The sequence below is a fragment of the Lemur catta genome, chromosome 9, assembly GCF_020740605.2.
Source record: "Lemur catta isolate mLemCat1 chromosome 9, mLemCat1.pri, whole genome shotgun sequence".
Taxonomy (NCBI): Eukaryota; Metazoa; Chordata; class Mammalia; order Primates; family Lemuridae; genus Lemur; species Lemur catta.
In genome coordinates, this window is record NC_059136.1 from 81336831 (window position 1) to 81353097 (window position 16267).

Below are 16267 nucleotides of genomic sequence, written 5' to 3' on the forward strand. Positions count from 1 at the left end.
CTGGTGGACAGCAAGAAAACTGTTAGGAACTGGAGACCAGTAAGTTAGAATCTTGTACCAAACAAAGTCAGCTTCAAAAGATTTTAATACGCATCTGTCACCAGTCATACATGGACTGTCAGATATTTTCCAGAATTAACTTTTTCCAGGTGTTAATGTCTTTTGTTTGAAGGGATTTTTTTCATGACGCTGCTATTTCTAACTTCAAAAACCAAGCCCAGTAAGAGAACATATTATAAAAGTTCTAGATTGACCCTCTTTAATAAAAGCTGCTTGAGTAATACAGAATCTGCTTTGCCAACTCACTTTCTGAAAAGCTTCCCCAAGTTCTCATGGTTATATGCAGGGCATTTAACGAATCTCATTAATGGGGATTTCTAATGCATTTCAAGTCTCATTTAACCTGCATATTGTGAAGCAGGGTTTTGTCGTTGTTAATAATTAATAGGAGAGAGACCACATATACTGACATTTTGGCTCTAAAGCAGGGATTTAGTAATATAATTAAATATAGTTTGTGAGTTTTTAAATATTTATAATGGGTTCAAAAACTAAAAAAAAAAAAAGAAAAAAGAAAAAAGGAAAGGTAAACAAGTAAACCCTGTATACCTAAATATGAAATCCTATTGGAATAAAAAGAATGAAAAGATCATGAGCCTTTCCTGCCGGATATGTAATGTTTTCTCTCTCTCTCTCTCTCTCTGGTGGTGGTGTTTCTTGATTGTCTTGGTAAAGTCCTGAGATGAAGCAGATTGGCAGGCATTCTGGTGTGGAGGGGTGAGAGGGGCCCAGAAGAGGAATGTTCTTTTAGTCTACAAGGGACTTGTGTGTAGGAACTGGCAGGCTTCCCAAATCTCCTGGAACTCGCTGGATGCTGTGGAGTTGCCAGCATGCTGTTTGATAACCAGGATCGGTCTGCATGAGACTTGATTTGTATAATTCAATTCATTCCCAAGCTGATTTTTGACTATCATTATTATGCTTATTAAAATGTACTTCCTCTGACCCGAGCTGCTGGGCCAACAAAGACCTGCTCATTTCCTCTTCCCAATCAAACTTGGGTGATAGAGATTCAGCATCATAGTGTCATAGGTGCTTTCTGTGTTTTTGTTTGTTTGTTTAATGTGGCATTAATTAGGAGACGGGATAGTATCATCTTTCTTTCCAGTTCCTATTCCTCAATGACTGAGATTAAAGCTACCTGGAAATGATGAGTAGAGTCAAGAGTTCCAGAAAGGTTCTCAGACCATCCTTCTGTTTGTGTGTTAAGCTACACGTTAGCCATCATAATAACAATTCTTAACAGACAACTGAATAACTGTGGTCCCCCTCACTATCTAAAGCATGTCCTCTTTAGCTTTCTTTTTTTTGTGTTGTCATAGCCAAGCTTCTTTACAAGAGTCGTGTACATTTGCTAACTTCATTTCCTGACTTGCCACTCATTCCAGGTAAATGCTGCTGGTTGTGGTTACCGGCAGCCTTCCTATTGCAAATCCCATGGACGGTTTTCCATCTTTAACCTACTTTACCACTTTGCTATATGACCTTGGGGATCATATGTCAGGATGAAGTGGAAATTGTTCATTCTTGGAAATGTGGCAGGACTAGGTCTGAATCTCAGGAATCCTAATTCCAGAGGGACCTTGGGCAAGGTACTTTCGCCTTTTGGGGTAGCTCAGTTCTTGACTGGAAAATGGGTACAATATAATAATAGCTAACTTCTGGGAGTAGAGGCAGTATGTACAGGCTTAGCACAGTTCCTGGCATATACTGGCTTCTTTTCTCCTTGAAGTCTCATCACATATTCTATTAGTTCTTCCACTTTTCTGGTAATTTCTTGTCTGGGTGAAATCGTGGTCTTGCCCTTGGCTTCTGTGTTCAGCTTTTGTGCTTCTCCTCACATACTCACCCTCAGCGTTCTCCACTGCTCTCATGCTTTACCCACCATCTAGTTTCTAATAATTCTTCAAAATATTTCCAGCTCATATCTTATCCCCAAGATGTAGACAGCTGAATATTTCCACCTAAATATCCCATAGGTACCTCAAACTTAGAGCATCCAAACGGAATGTTGCATCTTCCGTACAACATGCTCCTCTACTCTATTCTTGATCTCTGTGGATGCTCCCCTGTCTACAAAGTTAGAAATGTGGGTGTCATTCTGGTTGCTCTCCCTGAGCTCTGCCACTGTATTAATCATTCAGTTCCAACAATTTACCTGTCAAATACTTTTCAGATCTTTCTGTTTTCTCTCAAAGACTCTTAGCTCTCTTTTCTCTAGTCTAAGTCCTTATCTCTCACCTGGACCACTGTATAGTCTCTTAAGTGGTGTTTCTACCTCTAGTTAGTCTCTCTTAAATCTGTGCTTTACACATTACACCAGAATGGATTCTCTACAATAGAAGGCAGTGTTACCGCTTTTCTTAAGTGTTATCAACAGTTCTCTGATTATGGATTGATAGAGACACCACATTGTTTCCATCTTCTGTTCCTTTGCAAATGTTGTTCTACTTGTCATTCCCAACTTACTTGAATGACTCCCATTCATTCTTTAATGTTCAGTTTATCGTCACTTACAGTAAGTCATCACACTTTCTCTTCTCTGTGCTCCCCAAATTTTTTCTGTCACTTCCCTGGCAGTCTTCAAGTAAGTCTATTGCATCGTGTGTTCTGGTTGCCTATGAGATCATGAGCTCTATGGGGCCAGAGAACATGTCTCATTCACCCGTATTCTCAGCATTTGGCACAATCTGGCCCACATGAGGAACCAGAAAATGTTTATTGTCATGAATTGAACTAACCCCCCATCTGCTCAATAAATTCCATGTTAAGAACCATTTCACAAAGCTGTTAGTCAATAAGATGGTATTAATACTAAGTCGTCTGATTCAGATTGAAAATTTCTGTGTACAGTTATTTTCTGAATCTTTATATCAGATTGTCATGAAATAGAAGAAAGTAACATTAAATTCCTTATGGTTGACTTCTCATGAGCATTCACTTATGTTAGCATGAGCAAACAATTTCTTGCTCTGTATTCATTCTGTAGTGCTCTAATACTGTAATTATGTTTATATCATCCTATTTTTTCTTAAATATGTCCAGCAATTGGATTGCAACAAATAGAGGAAAACAGTTTTCCCTACTGAAATCTGAACTAATGCTATGAAGCTTAATGACTTTTCATCAACCATTCTGCTTGTTAGCATAGAAAACTGAATCAGCTCTTGTATACTTATGGTCCACAAATGCTGTTTGCTTTAGACAGTGTTTAAAAACTTATTTGCAATTGTGACATTTAAAGGTTAAAACTTTCTTATGAAAAGTATGAATTTCTGACTTTCCTCAAAAACTTGGAAGATCCAGCAACAATGAATCCACAGTCTTGCATGACACCCAGCTGGGCTGAACAGCAGATGACCCACTTATAAGAGCTTGAGTGGCTCCCTCACGAGGGCATGTGCCCCACCCCCTATAACACAATTTTTCTTTCACAAACTGGCTCCTGGGGGCTTTGCAGTTTGCCAGACATGCCGTGGATGTTGACCCTGGTCTTGGAGACTGTGTTGACCTGAGATGAGTAGGAGCTTCTAGATTGTTGAGATTCAGAGAATTATAAGATGATAAAATTAAAGACACTAAAGAAGTATTACCTAATGGAGAAAATTATCATTGCTAAAAAGCAGAAACATCTTCCTAAGTGGTGTGAAAGTAATACAGTGAAGCTTAAGTTTTACTACAAAACCAAAACAAACAGAAGTGTACTTTACAGCTACCTAAATAGTACAAAGTCAGGGACAGATTTTCAAAGCATTAAATGAGAATTTATCCTCCTGATCTCTATTAATGTTAATAGGAACCACACCATTCAGTGCTTTGAACATTCCTCGTAGGTGTTTCCCTATGAATATTTATGCAATCAGAAGTAAAATGCACAGCTAAGTATAACCTGCTGGATATTATTCAATTATAGCAGAATTTCAAAATCATCTAAATTCCAGTGTAACTGTATTTACTTAGAAGCATATTTTTTAAAGTCGGGTGCCACATTCTAGAAAAGGATTGCATTAAAAGTTAAAAAGTTGGAGTTTAAGTATCCTACCTGACACTACCTCTTTGTCCTTAGCAACTCTCTGAGCCTCAGTTTCTTCATCTGTAGAACAGGTATATTACCTGATCTTCCTAATCTCAGCATTGTTGTTTACCTTCAATAAGATTACATGTGGGAAAATACTTTATAAATGAAAAAAAGTATTATATAAACTCCAGACTTTTCTATTTAATCAGTAGATAGTAGTAACCAGTAAAATGAACTGTGTTTTTTCTGCTTGTTTTTTTTAACTCTTTTCTTCCTTTGTACCTACATTTTTTCTAGTTCCTGTTTTCTGTGATGGCTAGGGTCAGATTGGTTGATTACTTATTCTTGTAGGATTAGAGGGTGTTCTGCCATATTGAGACCTGTTGCTCACCCTCCACCTGGCTGCTCCTGAATGTTTTTGGTCACTCATTTTAATTAAATAATAATTCTTAACTTATTTTTTTTGTATTAGAAATTAAGTTCTAGTATCAGATCTAGACATCCATTAGCTTCATTCCTCAATTACTAAGAGTAAGTTATAAAAATCTTTTGGATTATGCTTTAATACTTTAAATCTACCAGGGTTTACTTGCCATGGTTTGGTATAATTGTATATAGTACCTGCTTAAAAACTACTACATCAGTGAACATCCCATTCTGAAAACCATTAATTATCAGCTCAAAGCGCTACAATCTTTATGCCTTAGTGCTCCAAACTTGGATTCAAGAGTAAAATGCAATTCTCCTTCCAGGGAGCATAGAAGCCATTTTCCTAAGAAAAAGATTCTATGCTGATATTGCCTTTCTCCTTTCTAAGACACAGAAGGACTGTCTAAAAATAATACTAGTAGGAAAAGATTAATGTTGGTATTATAACAGCCTCACTTATTCATTTATTCATTCAACAAATACTTATCAAGCAAACATTTGATTGTTCTAAGCCCGTGAGACAGTAAAGGCAGAACATAGCTGCTGCTTTCAGAAAACTCGTATACCAGTTGAGGAGATGGAGTATCTGTCAGAGCAGCACAGGGTGATATATGCTGCCTTCCAGGGATTTGTAGGGTATTGTGAGGACAAAAGAAACCCTGGGGAGGGTCCCAGTCTGGCTTGTGTTGGTCAGAGAAGGCAGCCTAGGGTAGGCACCGCCTGAGGTGAGTCCTGAAGAATGAGGTGTCCCAATGCAGTGGGCAGAGAAATCTGGGGAAGAGTATGTCAACCTCACTGTGGACCTCACACTGCTCCCAGAGGAATAAATGTACCTGGAGAGGTTAAACTCTTTAAATAAGCCTTCCTAAAAATGTTTAAATGGCAAACAGACACACCAGTTTAAAATGTATAAAGGCTGATAATGTAAGCGACATAAAAACCAATTACCTTATCAGATAGTGTATCATCAGAGGTCTAAACTTGTCTCTTAGTGAGGTTAGGAAATTGGACACACACGTAAAGATCTAGAGAAGATTATGAATATAGAAAAATGCAAAATTATCGTTCCTATCTCTAAGATGTGATGAATTATTAGGGTGAATATTTTTTCATCCTAAATTTTTGCTCTTTAAAATTTGAAATATTTTAAACATATAAACAACTAGAAATAATAATATAATTAACACTGGTAAACATCCACCTAGATTGTAAAATGTAACATTTTTACATTGTAATCTTCAAACATTTTTTTTTCTTTTTTTCAAGGAATAAAACATAAAGAAGCCGTTAAATCCCATTGTGCATTTTCATTATTTTTATTCTCCTTCCTTCCTTTCCAGAGGTGATTACTATTCTGAATTTGGTGTTCTTCATTCCCACTCATGTCTTTATACTTTCACTACAAATCTGTATTTATAAGCAAGTCATATTATTGCATGTTTTAAAACTTAAGTAAAAAGTATGCTATTATCTGTATCATCCTTAACACATTGACTGCCACAGAAAAAAAATCAGAAACTTTCCCTTGGGGCCACAATGTTCTATTACAAAAATAAAATGAAATCTTGGAGTGTAATTTAAATAAAAAACCAAAATTTATTGACTTCTATTCATTTAATCCACGGTTTTACAATTAAATTGTCAATAATAATTGTAACAATAAGAACATCAACAAGTAAGATTTTATATATGCTTCACGTGGCCCCGGGGTCAAAACTAGCGTGAGTTAAATACAACTCCCATGGCAGTTAATGTGTTAAACTTACTTTATTCCTTAAAATACATATGTATAAATTTAGATTTTTCATACTGATATGTGTAATTCTAGTTCATTCATTTTGCTGCCATGGAATGGCAAATATACCACAATTTTAAAATAAATTCTCCTGGTGATGGAAATTTAAGCTGTTTCCTCTTTTTCAAAAACTTTTAATTTAAAAAAACATTTTTAACTATTTGAAGCAATATTGTAGCGAATATTTGTATACATTTTTCTTTGTGCTCATGTATAGGAGATTCTCTAGGAAATAAAGCTAGAAGTGAAATTGCTGGGTGCAAAGGTATGTTGACCTTTAACAAAAATTGTTATACCTTTTTATACTCTAATAACAACAGGGAAAAATTCATATTGCTTCAACTTCATCAATATTTGGAATTTATCCTTTTGGTTGAGCTGGCAATAAAATGGTATATCATGTTAATTTGCGTTTTCTTAAATGAGGCCGTTTTAAAAATTGGTTATAAAATAAAAGGTGCTCTTTGAAAACAATGTAACTGAAGATATATTAATGTTAACTGTTCCATGGAAGAAAAGTTACTCAAACAAAGGTATAACCTCTCCCCAAAATTGTGGCATTAGAATTTTTTAAAATCACAATTTTTTATTCGTGTCCGTCTCATGCCGTATCTGAGTTATGTCTTTCTTCCAAAATGTGGACTAATGCCAATTTTCTAGCATTATAATCAAAAGTATTCCTTTATTATAAAATCTTCTTCGGACCTGGAAATTCATATGACTTCTATGAGCTGTTATGCTATGACTTAACACACAGGTTGAAGCAGGGGATTACTGGATTGGAAAGTGTAGACTGCCAAATCATAGAATTCTGTAACTGAGGCAACCTTAGAGATACACAATACATCTTTGCTTTATTTTGTGCAATGATTTAAGAAATAAGCATATATATCCTGTACTAGTCAATGAAAAGATGCCATGCCCTTTAAAACATAATATCACTTATCTGTTTCCTATTAATGCATAACTTTTAAGGAGATAAATTGGAACCTTAAAGCATTTTTTAAAAATTTTCATAGTATAAAATAATATTGTGTGCTGAAATATATTTGAAGTAAATATAAAATTAAATTTAATGTACTTATAACACGGATACTTTACCTCTGGTATGCCATTAGGACAACAATTGGGATATTTGCTCTTTTTAATTTATATATGTCTGTTAAGGTAGGAAACCGAGATATTTTTTATGTTACAAATTGGTGTATATTTTAGCAACTTCTAATGCAAAGTAATTTAATATTCTACATAGTAATTTGTTACCATGGTATAAGTACTACTTCAATTCAGTATAATATAATTTTAATTATGAAAATAAAGCTTTTATCTACTTTCATCTGGTTTTGATTTTTTCATTTTTTATTATAAGATCCCTTTATAAATATTATGTAATTCATCTGTGGTTCTACTAGAATGTCTAGTTTTACTCTAACAAATGGAAGATCAGACAGTAGCCTTAATATATGCATTGTTTGTTCTCATCTTGTATATCATTAGTAAAAATAAGGATGGTTATGATGTATAATGAAAATGCAGATTCATAACATGATTAGCCTGATGTAAAACAAATTTTAAAGTGCCCCAGGCTTTAAAGACATTACTCTGGATCTGTGCCCATGTTGTGTATACAAAGTGCTTTTTATATTATAAGAGCTTAGAATCAACCTGCTAACTAAAATACCAATAAATCCCCAAATGACACACTGGAGGAAGACAATTATAAATGGTGTCTGCACACCAGAGCATATGTGACAGGGAGCAGAGTGTGTGTGTTGGTGGGGGGGGAGTACAATGAAATATCTTTTTTTTTCTTTTTTTTTTTTTGTTTGAGACAGAGTCTCACTTTGTTGCCCGGGCTACAGTGAGTGCCGTGGCGTCAGCCTAGCTCACAGCAACCTCCAACTCCTGGGCTTAAGGGATCCTACTGCCTCAGCCTCCCGAGTAGCTGGGACTACAGGCATGCGCCACCATGCCCGGCTAATTTTTTCTATATATATTTTTAGTTGTCCAGATAATTTTTATTTCTATTTTTAGTAGAGACGGGGTCTCACTCAGGCTGGTCTCGAACTCCTGACCTCGAGCGATCCACCCACCTCGGCCTCCCAGAGGGCTCGGATTACGGGCGTGAGCCACCGCGCCCGGCCCATTGAAATATCTTCACAGTCCTCTAAGACGACTAGAGGGGGGCAAAGTCTTCAAAGCAATTTTAGGCACAGTTGTGTCTCTGTGTGTCTCCACAATTAATGCTCACAACTGTAGAGCTTTTGCTTTAGAGATATCATAAGAAGGAATTTAAAAAAAGAGGTTTTCCTGAGTTCTGATAAAAATGTATTCGAATTTTTTTGCTGTCTTTCAAAAAGCCAAAAGCTTGCTGATGGAATCAGTTGCTCCTAGGTCATTGTTTACATATGTGCCTTGCCCCAGGCCTCAGCCTGACCCCTGGTTATATTCTTTCCTTTTTCTCCCACAGTTTCCCAGTGTTCTCATGTGCCCAATTTCCAGGCTGGTATAAAATAGAAGTGGAGGGGAGTTTCGTCTGGAGTTGGCATAGAGAAGGCAAGGCTTGGCAGCTTGTCAGTGAGGGCAGAGGAGGAGGAGGTTAATGCAGAGCCTGAAAGGGCAGAGGAAGTCTCTTTCCTTCTCCATTGGCTCGCATCGAAATTTGTCTGCAAGAATACCATAGCCCTAATTTGCTTTCTTTTCATTTGGCGTCTAACTGAAGGTTTCAGGGAGGTTGCAAATGGCAGGGACAGCATGAGTAGAGGCATCTTGAGAAGAGGCCTGTGCCTGGAGCTACTGGCAGGTTAGGGCTGCAGGTGAACCCGGCCAGACTGAAAAGATGGGCAGGATCTAGATAGATGGTGGAGGGCCTGGCAAGCTGTTCTATAGGTTGGGATTTTAATCTTTGATAGTGAGGTGTTGTTAACTGGTCAAGGGTTTAAGCCCTGCAGTGAAATGATCGTTATGGCAGCGTATGAAGGCCAGGCAGGCTACAGTGTGGATTTAGACCACTGGAGGCCACAGGACCTGCTGGGAGGGGCCTGAGCTAGGCGTGGAACTAGGGCAAGACACGTGGAGACTGAGCCGGGAGAGGTAGAGGTGGCATTGGCTGGACTTGGCTTTGGATTTGGATGTGGAGAAAGAAGAGTCTAAAAAATTCTTTCCAGCTTGGGTTACTGATTGTGCTCCCGAGTGAAATAGAGAAATAGAGAAGCAGGTTTAGGGCCAAGAATATGAGTTGACTTTGGTATAAATTATATTTGAAGTATCTATGGGAGCAGCTATTGGTTATACTAAAAATGGATAAGTTTATGAGATTACTAGGGTAATTCTGATCCAAACTCTGAATGACAGTTGGGGCTGGAAATTCCAGACACAGGGAACACCACAACGGCTTGGACCCATAGATCAGGTTTGGGGAACTGCAGCATCTCAGAATGGCCAGAAGGAAGCATGGATGCACAGCAGGGCGAGGCTGCAGGCTGGAGAGGGTGGCTCACGCTGGGGCATCCAGGACTGCCATGATAAACTGAGGAGTCTGAACTTCACCCTAAAATCTATGAAGGGTTTTAAAGTGAGAGTTATGATGAACTTGACATTTTATAAGATGGTCTGGCAGTGTGGATGCAGTGTTGTGGGTAGGTTGGGTTTAGGGTTCAGAAAAGTTTTCTATTAAAGCATTGCTATCACAGTTCGTGCGCGACACAGGTGTGAAATCAAAGCTAGTTTTATTTTTCGCATCCTGTTGCATCCTGTTTCCAAGCACACAATAGCAAAACAAAAACTAACAACAACAAAACCCTTAAATGTGCCTATTTCCAGGAAATAGTCTCCTCAGGTACAAAGGTCATCCTTTCAGGATTTCAGTCCTGGCGGCTCAGGATTCTCCAGTGCACCTTTGCTCACTCATCCTTCTCGCTGGGGTGATAAAGTCCCCAGAGGCTCATCCTGGCCATAGCCTAGGGGTGGCTGTTGCACCTCCAGTACCCGTGCTGTGCTGGATGTTCTCTCTGGCCCCCGTGGAGATGTCCCCATCCTGTTTGATCCCTGCAAGCCCTGCGTGCGAGCAGGCACAACTGCCTCTGCTCCCGTGCGGTCCTGTCATGCTGGCCTCTACACTTCAAGTCCCTGTCCCCTCCATAGCCTCCAGGCTCAAGCAACCCATTTGTGGGCTCCTCATTCTCACAGGAGGCCTCCTCCACTTAGTTTGTCAGGTTTCTCAGCACCGTTGCGCCCCCACTGGAGACCCAGGAACTCTTGGCTGCCTTCCCTCTGCCAGGCTGGGCGACTTTTTCATGCCTGAGGAAGACTATTAATATATTGAAGGAAATTCCCGCATTCACTTGTGTTTTGATAAATAATCGTTAATTCCAAAGCTTAAAAATCAATTTACAAAATTTATTTTACTTGTAAATCTGGTGGTTTTTCACAAAATAATAATAATTGCTTTTACTTAATTAGTTTAATTAACTCATAAGTTTGACTGATTGAATCTTCTTTAAACATAAACTCCACTTAACCAAATTCCCTCAGCCATTTCAAATTATGATCATGCCTATTATTTCAGGATGCAGTAAAGGTTTCCAATATCCTAAAAAGTTGACAAAGGTTCTACAGAGCAATGCAATGATTATAAAATATTTTACCTCAACTGTCCTCAAATCTTAATAATAATTGATATTACATTAGTATTAATAATAAAGGTTTCTGATTTCTTCATTCTTTACATTCCACATTTTTATTGTGAAATATAACCCATGTACACATCTTCATTTATGAAAACTTAGTTCTGTATATTCCTGGGGTTCTGATAATCTTACCAGACCCCAAGAGAATACCACCTCTTACTAGGCAAGGTTACTGGTTCTTGATTACTGACTGATTTTGGTTGACATATGGGAACTGGTTCCACATTCTGAAGAGATTCAAACCTGAACCCATGATTTAGGGTTGTTCTCTATTATTATGGCCACCACTTTTTAAGTCCTCCAACCTTAACCAATTGCACGAGTTTCCATTTGTAGCAACCAGTGCCCCAAATGGAAGGCGTTTTCTCTTCCCCTTCTTGTCTTAAAGGGGCTTCCCTTATGCTGTATCTTCTGTCTTCCCTACCCACATCTCAAAGCCTAACCTGAATGGCAGAAGGAATGGCTGCACAGGATGGGGAGAGGGGAGGGACTGTAATTGCTGAAAAAGGAAAATACATCAAGGAGTATTTCGAATTTTTCAAAGTTAACTCTGTTGTATTAGAGATGATGATTTGGTTACCACCTGCATTTATGTAGTAATTGAGGCAGATATGGGAGTGAAGTCACCCAAGAGAAGACACCCAAGAGTGCCTGGCATTTAAGAGGAAATGGAGTCAGAAAAAGAGCAGCCCTCAAAAGAGACAAAGATGGAAGAATTGGAAAAATGGGGCAAAAGGTACCAAAAGGGAGTTTTGTGACAGGACCTCATGGGAAGAACCTTTCAAGGAGAGAATGTACAGCAATGTCAGATTCTGCAATTAAGATTAAACTAAGATGCTATAATCATGATGCCAAAGGACATATTTTATATTATTCCACTTATATGACATATCTAGAATAGTCAACTCCACAGAGACAGAAAGTAGAATGGTGGTTGCTCGGGGTTGAGGGGAGGGCAAAATGGGGAGTTAGTGTTTAATGGTTACAGAGTTTCACTCTGGGAAGATGAAAAACTTCTGCAGATGAATGGTGGTGATAGTTGTACCACATGAATGTACTTAATGCCACTGGATTGTATACTTAAAAATGGTTAAAAAGGTAAATTTTATGTAATGTATATTTTACCACAATAAAAAAATTCTACAATTAAGACAATTAAAGACAGAAATGTGTTCATTAGTTTTGATAACATGCATGAGATTGGTAACATTTGCAAGAGTAGCTTCAATGTAGTGATGGATATTTTCATTATGTATTACAACATTACCAACCACCCCATCACTTTATTCGCTCATGGTTCTGTCGATTGGCTGAGCTCAGATGGCCCTTCTGCTGGTACCTCTTTGGGTTCCTCCAAATTTATGTTAAACGGTGGCTGGAGCTAGAATGTCCAAGATGGACTTACTCTTATGTCTGTTACTTTGATGGGTGGCAGGTAGGCTTGGACTTCTCTTCCACCATATGGCTAACCTGGGCTTTCTTCATGGCACCTGGATCCAAATAGTCAGAATTCCCAAAGGATTAGCCCCACTGTGCAAACATCACCCAAGTCTCTGCTAATGTCTCATTCGCCAAGCCTAACATTTAGGGAGGCATGGTTCATTGCGGGCCACCAAAGTAATAATCTGCCATGATAAGACAGAAGCCAGCAGTGGGTAAGAAGTTGATTAAGGAGAAAAGAGGGGTAAAGACATTTGTATCAGGCTGGTGGTGTGGAGACATGTGAACATATATACTGAGACAGGAGTGAGTATACTATATGGAGAGGATAAAAGGGAGGCCATGAGGAGTCAACATGGGCAGGGGAGGGGAAGCGTTTGCTGGTTTGAGTAAATAGTCATGAAAAGACTTTCAGTTCGCTTTCAGATGCTGGTTGTTCAGGCTCTTTGTGTTTATGTCATGTTATTGTATGCACAAGAAAGCAGAAAGAAGAATGGAGATGAAAGTCAAATCAGTGGTGTTTATTGTTTATGCGGAAAGACTGGAGTCATCCTTAATTTCTTTCTTTGCCTCAAACCCACATCCAATCTCTGACTCCTTTTGGCTCTAATTCCAAACGTACCCTAAATCTGATTGCATATCATCACTTCCCCAGATAAGACCCTGCTCTACATTTCCGCCCCTCACACGTGGACCACTGCAGCACTCCCTGGATTTGCCTTCCTGCCTCTAATCTTGCGCTCCTGTAGTCTGTCCACATAGCAGCCAGAGTGGTCTTTCCTGTGTGTAAATCAGATCATGTCACTTTTCTGCTCAAAAACAAAACAAAAGCAAGCAAACAAAAACCACCTCTAGTAACCTCCCATCACACTTAGAATAAAATCCCACTCTTCAACTGGTTGACAATGCCCCACACCGCACTCCCAGCCCTGCCTGGCCCTTTCCTTCTTGTTCACTATCACTGCAGTTCTTGTTTCTCACCTCCTATTTACTAAGCTTGTTCCCTTTGCACTTGCTGTTCCTTTTGTGTAGACCACTCCTCCCACCCCAGTTTTTACAAGTATATCACCTTTTTATGGTTTAGTTCTTAACTCAAATAGCACCTCCTCCAAGAGGCCTTCCTTGACTAACTGAAATCGCACTGCTTCCCTCATGTCCTTGTCTACCAAATTTTACCTGAATCTTATTTTTCACTACTTGTCAATAACTAATACACATATAATGGAAGCAGACAAATGTCTATTTTTCTATTTTTATTTTAATTAAAATTAAATGTTGATTTTATGTATGTAGGTATGTATGTATTTAGAGACAGGGTCTTGCTCTGTCGCTCAGGCTGGAGTGCAGTGGCTGCTCAGTGCAGCCTTAACCTCCTGAGCACAAATGATCTTCCCGCTTTGTCTCCCAAAGTGCTGGGATTACAGGCGTGAGCCATTGCACCTGGCCAATATCATAATTTTAAAAGTCAAATCATTCTGTAAAAATCTTTCTGGAGGGGAGCCTCCTACCTTCCTCTCATCTTCCTTTCCACTTCCCAGAGAAAATGACTTCTCACTTTTCAGCTGAATTTTGTTATGCTGTACTTAGTTGATTTTTCATTTTTAGGTGTATGGAACATAGGGATTTGTCTCCCTCATCTCACTTCTACCCCAATACATCCATCCACAAACACACAGGTTCTGCCATCCTTCCAGTACGGTATCTCCTGATTTTTGTTAGATCAATTTTTGATGTTTGCATTACTCCATCTCTATGTAAGCTCTTACAGCAGCATGTCATATTCTTATTTCTTTTTTAAAAAATTGTACATATTTAAGCTGTACCACATCATGTTTTGGTATACATAGTAAAATGATTACTATAGTCAACCAAGTTAACCTATGCATCACCTTCTATAGTTACTTTTTTTTGTTATTTTTGTTGTTTGCTGGAGGACAGACTACAGCACCTAAAATCTACCCTCTTGTCAAATTTTCAGTATACAATATTATCAACTATAGTCCTTATGTTATGCATTGGATCTCTAGACTTATTCCTTCTCCATGACTGCAAGCTCATGTCCTTTGACCTGCTTCTCCCTATTTCTTCCCTATCCCTGCCCCTGGTAACCACCATTCTACTCTCTATTTCTACATATTTGACTTTTTAAAAACTATCCCACAAATAAATAAGATCATGCAATATTTTTCTTTCTGTGTCTGGCTTGTTTTCACTTAGCATAATTTCCTACAGGTTTACCCATGTTATGGAAAATGGCAGGATTTCCTTCTTTTTAAAGGCTGAGTTATATTCCATTGTGTGTACCAGTTTCTTTATCCATTCATCTGTCAATGGACACTTAAGTTACTTCCATAGCTTGGCTATTGTGAATAATGCTTCAATGAACATGGGAGCACAGATACCTCTATGAGGTGGTGATTTCATTTTCTTTGGTTATGTACCCAATAGAAGGATTGCTGGGTCATATGGCAGTTCTATTTTTAATTTTTTGAGAAAGCTTCATGCTATTTTCAGTAATATATGTACCAATTTACATTTCCCATCAACAGTGTATGAGGGTTCCCTTTTGTCCACACCCTTGAGGACACTTGTTATCTCTTGACTTTTTTTTTTTTTTTTTTTTTTTTTGAGACAGTCTCCTCGGTTGCCCCGGGTAGAGTGCAGTGGTGTCATCATAGCTCATTGCAACCTCAAACTCCTGGGCTCAAGTGATCCTGCTGCCTCAGCCTCCCAAAGTGCTAGGATTATGGGTGTGAGCCACCACACCACACCTGGCCTCTTGACTTTTTTTATAATAGCCATCCTAATAGGTGTGATGCAATATCTCATGGTGGTTTTGATTTGCATTTCCCTGATGATTAGTTATATTGGTTGCCTTTTAATATACCTGTTGGCCATTTTTATGTCTTCTTTGGAAAAATGTCTATTAAGGTCTTTTGCCCATTTTTAATTGGGTTATTGGTTATTTTGCTATTGAGTTATGTAAGTTCCTTATATTTAGGATACTAACTCCCTTATCAGATATATGGTTTGACAATATTTTCTCCCAATCCATAGGCTGCCTTTTCATTTTGTTGATTGTCTCTTTTGCTGTACAGAAGCTTTTAGTTTGATGTGGTCCCACTTCTTTATTTCTGCTTTTGTTGTCTGTGCTTTATCCAAAAAAAAAGTATTGCCAAGACCAATTTCAAGGAGATTTTTCCCTATGTTTTCTTCTAGGAGTTTTATGGTATCAAGTCTTACATTTAGATCTTTAATCCATTTTGAGTTGATTTTTGTGGGTTGTGTAAAATAGGGTCCAGTTTCATTCTTGTGTATATAGACATTCAGTTTTCCCAGCACCATTTATTGAAGAGACTGTCCTTACTCATTGGTCTTGGTGGCCTTGTTGAAAATTAGTTGACCATATGTGCTAGGGTTTATTTCTAGCCTCTGTATTCTGTTCTATTGGTCTATGTGTTTGTCTTTATGCCAGTGCCATGCTGTTTTGATTACTATAGCTTTGTAATAAATTTGAAATCAGGAAGTGTGATGCCTCCAACTTCATTTTTCTTTCTCAAGATTATTTTGGCTATTTGGGGTCTTTTGTGGTTCTATATGAATTTTAGAATTGTTTTTCTATTTCTGGGAAAAATGCCATTGCAATTTTCATAGGGATTAACTGAATCTGTACATCATTTTGGGCAGTATGGACATTTTAACAATATTAATTCTTCTAATCCATAAACACAAGACATCTTTCTAGTTATTTGTGTCTTCTTCAATTTCTTTCATCAATGTTTTATAATTTTTAGTGTATAGATCTCTCAACTCCTTAGTTAAATTTGTTCCTAAGCA